The sequence below is a fragment of the Myripristis murdjan genome, chromosome 8 (assembly GCF_902150065.1).
Source record: "Myripristis murdjan chromosome 8, fMyrMur1.1, whole genome shotgun sequence".
Taxonomy (NCBI): Eukaryota; Metazoa; Chordata; class Actinopteri; order Holocentriformes; family Holocentridae; genus Myripristis; species Myripristis murdjan.
The window spans coordinates 35,738,682-35,743,681 of NC_043987.1; the positions used below are offsets into that span (position 1 = coordinate 35,738,682).

A 5,000-nucleotide genomic window follows, 5' to 3' on the forward strand; every position below is an offset into this window, starting at 1 on the left:
TGGAGTATCACACATGGCAGTAGTGGTTTTGTTAGATTGGAGAGTATTAATCTAATCCATTTGGCTCATTGTTTTGGGGTAAACTGGTAAGGTAAGGTAATAAATTGTGGGTGGCATTATTTTGGTTGGTGTTCTCCCCTGTGAGGTGTAGCAGCAGGCTCTATTAGAGAGGCTGTTGCAGGGATTTTTTTAGTGTGGCGGAGAAAGCGGTTAGAGCAATTGGCTCGGGATCACGTCCAGGGTTTCTTGGGGGGTCGCTGTTTTATGCAGTTGCCTTCTGGTGCCACTGGGTTATAGTGAATAAGTACCCGCTGCGAGTATCTGTCCGAAGACTAGGGATGAGTTTAGGTAGTTGGTTGTATTAGTCTAGGAGGGGGGAACTCCAGTTAGTTTGGCCACCTTTTGGTGTAATATTTTGGTAGTTTACCTCAATTTGTTTGGTTATTTTGGCTGGGGGTTATGAGTAGTGTTGTTGAAGATTTCATTCAGTCTCCCTGTGATGAATTGCTGGACCAGTGCACCAAGGACCAGCTGTTGAAGATTGCCCAACATTATTCGGTTGCAGTTCAGCCCAAACGCACAAAGGAAACTGTGAGGTGTATACTAAAGGCCAACCTGCGAGAATCTGGTGTTCTAATGGAAGGAGGAGGTAAGAGTGAAAGTGTGGAAATGACTGGTTTAACCTTTGAACAACAAAAAGAATTGCTGACTTTGAGATTTGAGCATGAAAAAGAATTGGAAAAGCTGAAGTATAAACAAGAACAATTAAAAGTGGATTTGGAAATACAAAAACTGGCACTGATAAAGGAAGGGAAACTATCTACAACTTTAACAGAAGGAAATACTGGTTCATGTTTTGATGTTGCAGGTAATTTGAAATTGGTGCCGAAGTTTAATGAGAAAGATGTAGAGTTTTTTTTTTTGTATGTTTGAGCGTGTGGCAGATTCAAGAGACTGGCCTGATGCAGACAGAACTTTACTGTTACAGTGTGTTTTCACAGGAAAAGCGCAAGAGGCATACTCCGCTCTATCATCTGAGGATTGTAAAGTGTATGAAAAGGTAAAATCAGCTGTATTGAAGGCATATGAACTCGTTCCTGAAGCATATCGCCAACGTTTTAGAAGCTGGCGTAAAACGGGTAAACAAACACATGTAGAATTTGCACGTGATTTGGTCTCACACTTTAATCGCTGGTGTTCTTCATCTGATGTGAAAACTTTTGACAGGTTATGTGATTTAGTCATTCTGGAACAGTTTAAGCAATCTGTACCAAGTTACATTGCAACATATATTAATGAACACAAGGTCACATGTCCCAGCGAGGCTGCAGTGCTGGCTGATGAATATGTGTTAACACACAGGCGCATATTTGGTGAGCGTTATAATGGTGACAAGTCCCAGAAAGCAGAGGTTGTGTTCCCTAAGGTAGACCAACAGCAGAGTACTGGAAAAAGTGATCCAAGTCTATGTAATTATTGTCATCAAAAGGGTCATTGGAAAAAAGAATGTACTTTACTAAAAGAAAGAAACAAACCATCTCAGGTGAAGTCAGCTGGTTTGGCTGCACCTATCCATACACTCACAACTGGTGATGCATCTGAACTGGTGGTCCCATTTGAAATGCAGGTTAAGCCAACAGATATCTCTGACATTGATTCTGGTTATGCTCCGTTCATGTCTGATGGCTTTGTTACATTAATTGGGAGTGACATGAAAGTTCCTGTCAGGATTTTGAGAGATTCAGGAGCTCTGCATTCTTTTGTGAGGGAGGCAATCCTGCCCTTTTCTCCAAGTACAGATACTGGGAGCTGTGTTCCGGTTAGAGGGATGGGTTTGCAAACTCTTTTTGTGCCTGTGCATAAACTGTTTCTGTCTTGTGATTTGGTACAGGGAGTTGCGGAGGTTGGTGTCCGGCCAGAGCTGCCAGTTGAAGGAGTGGACATCATTTTAGGGAATGATCTGGCAGGTGGCCGGGTGTGGCCAGACAATGTAAGACCAGATGGAGGGAAAATACCTGATGTGTCGTTAAAAAATGCATGTGCTTCATTCCTAGAACCTCCAGAGGTCACTGAGCCAGAGCCGGCGGTCCTTGCAGTATCTTCACCACCTGCAGTGTCCTCGCTAGGATCAGAAGGGGGCGCACAACCAGAGCTGGCTGTGTCTACAGTCTGTGCAGTTACCCGTGCTATGTCTCGGGTGGTGTTGGCTGATAATGAAGTTGTGTCTGGAAAGACTGATGTGAAAAAGTTTACATTTGTAATACCAAGTGATCTCTCTGTTTCTTGTGCAGAGATGGTGAAGGAGCAGAGAGAGGACCAGACTCTGAAGGATTTGTATGATTTGGTCCTGCCTACGTCTCAGGTGGGGAAAGTTGGGCAGGGGTACTTCCTTCAGGATGATCTCTTGCTTAGAGCATGGGCTCCTCATGGAGAGGAATTCAGTGGTGACCCTGTTGTGCAGATGGTACTGCCTACAAAATTTAGGACAGCTGTATTGAAGATAGCTCATGACAATGTTGCGGGGCATATGGGCGTAAAAAAGACGTACAACCGTTTGCTCCAGCACTTTTTCTGGCCACGTTTAAAACGTGATGTTTCCACATATATAAAGACGTGTCACACTTGTCAAACTACAAGCAAACCTAATCAGACAATAAAACCAGCTCCTTTGTATCCCATACCTGCAGTGAGTCAGCCGTTTGAGCACCTGATTATTGACTGTGTGGGTCCACTTCCCCGGTCTAAGTCAGGATGTTCTTACTTGTTGACTGTAATGTGTCAGTCAACAAGATATCCCTCTGCTTATCCACTGCGTAATATATCTGCAAAATCTGTAGTCAAGGCTCTCAGTCAATTCATTTCTGTGTTTGGAATTCCCAAAATAATACAGAGTGATCAAGGGTCAAACTTCACATCTCGGCTGTTTGCTCAAGTCCTCCAACAGCTTCATATAAAACATAGTAAAGCTTCAGCATATCATCCACAAAGCCAAGGTGCACTTGAGCGCTTTCATCAGCATTTAAAATCATTGCTGCGGGCTTACTGTACAGAGTTGAAGGCAGACTGGGAGGACGGCTTACCATGGCTCTTGTTGGCAGCGCGAGAAGTGATACAGGAAAGTACTGGGTTTAGTCCGAATGAACTTGTTTTTGCACACACTGTTCGGGGCCCATTGTCTGTTGTGCAGGATCCGTGGAGGTCAACTGATCCCCCACAGAATTTGATTACTTATGTTAATGGTTTCAGGCAAAGACTCTATGAGGCTGGTGAAATGGCAAAAGAAAAGTTGCAAGCTTCGCAGAAAAAAATGAAAAAATTGTTTGACCGTAGGGTAGAGCAACGTGAATTTAGTGCGGGTGATCAAGTTTTGGTCCTGCTTCCGCTTGTTGACTCCCCTTTCCAAGCAAAATTCTGTGGTCCATGTAATGTAGTTCGTCGGGTTTCCGAGCAGAATTACTTGATTGAAATGCCAAATAGAAGAAAAGCTACTAAAGTCTGTCATGTAAATCTGCTTAAACCGTATTATGTGCGTGAGGCAGTCCAGGGATCTCCAGCTCTTGTTGCAAATACATCTGTGTTTACACATGAGGAAGAAGTAATGTCTGAAGCAGTGTTGCAACCACGTCTAAAAAACTCAGAGACTTTAGTAAACCTAAACACTCTGTTAGGACACTTGGATGACAATAAACGCAACCAACTGGTCGAGGTTATTCAAAGCTACCCAGGTCTGTTTTCAGATACGCCGACACGCACTCATCTGGTAGAACATGATGTTGATGTAGGGGATGCAAAGCCCATCACTCAGCGGTTCTATCGAGTTTCTCCAGAGAAGCGGAAAGTATTAGACTCAGAAGTAGCATATATGTTGGAAAATGGTATTGCTGAACCTTCTGCCTCTAACTGGGCTTCTCCTTGTCTCTTGGTTAGTAAGCCTGATTCTACTTTCAGGCCGTGCACAGATTTTCGGAAGGTCAATGCAGTAACCAAGCCCGATTCCTTTCCTCTTCCAAGGATGGAAGACTGTGTTGATCAGGTGGGGGCGGCCATTTATGTGAGTAAGTTTGACCTTCTCAAGGGTTATTGGCAGGTTCCTCTTTCGAAAAGAGCCAGAGAAATTTGTGCTTTTGTGACACCAGCAGGTCTGTATTCCTATACGGTCATGCCATTTGGACTGCGTAATGCGCCCGCCACATTTCAGAGATTAATGAATATGGTTGTGTGTGGTTTGGAAGGCTGCGCAGTTTATTTGGATGATGTGGTTATATACAGTGACACATGGGAAGAACATCTTGACAGAATAAAGGCTTTATTTGACAGACTGGTTTGGGCTCGCTTGACTGTCAATTTAGCAAAGTGTGAATTTGCAAAGGCCACAGTAACCTATTTGGGTAAGGTTGTGGGGCAGGGGGAAGTTCGTCCCCTTCATGCAAAAGTTTTGTCAATACAGGAATTTCCTGTTCCATCCACCAAACGTGAGCTGTTGCGGTTCTTGGGGATGGCGGGTTATTATCGGGGGTTTTGTCCCCATTTTGCTTCTGTGGTAGCCCCACTGACTGAATTGTTGAAAGCTGATGTGAAATATGTTTGGTCTCCACTGTGTCAACAGGCATTTGACCAAGTGAAGAGCATGCTGTCTTCAGGCCCCGTGCTTGCGGCTCCTCGGATGGACTGGCCGTTCAAGCTGCAAGTTGATGCAAGTGATGTTGGGGCTGGGGCAGTATTATTGCAGACAGATGGAGACGGACAGGAAAGATCAGTGAGCTATTTTTCAAAGAAGTTCAAGGTTTATCAAAGGCATTATTCAGTCATAGAAAAAGAAGCACTTGCTCTTATCTGGGCCTTGCAGCATTTTGACGTTTATGTTGGCTCAGGGTCTAATTTGGTGGTATACACTGACCACAACCCATTAACCTTTTTGCGTTCCCTTCAAAATCCTAATCAAAGGTTGATGAGGTGGGCTTTGTTCTTGCAACCATTTCATTTAGATATACGCCATATCA

General features: G+C 44.1%; 1 protein-coding gene across 1 annotated transcript in view; it reads right to left on the minus strand.

Moving 5' to 3' along the window:
- Nucleotides 1-5,000, minus strand: part of wnk4b (WNK lysine deficient protein kinase 4b) — a 42,372-nt gene that overhangs the window by 16,276 nt on the left and 21,096 nt on the right. The gene's annotated exons all lie outside the window — the stretch shown is intronic.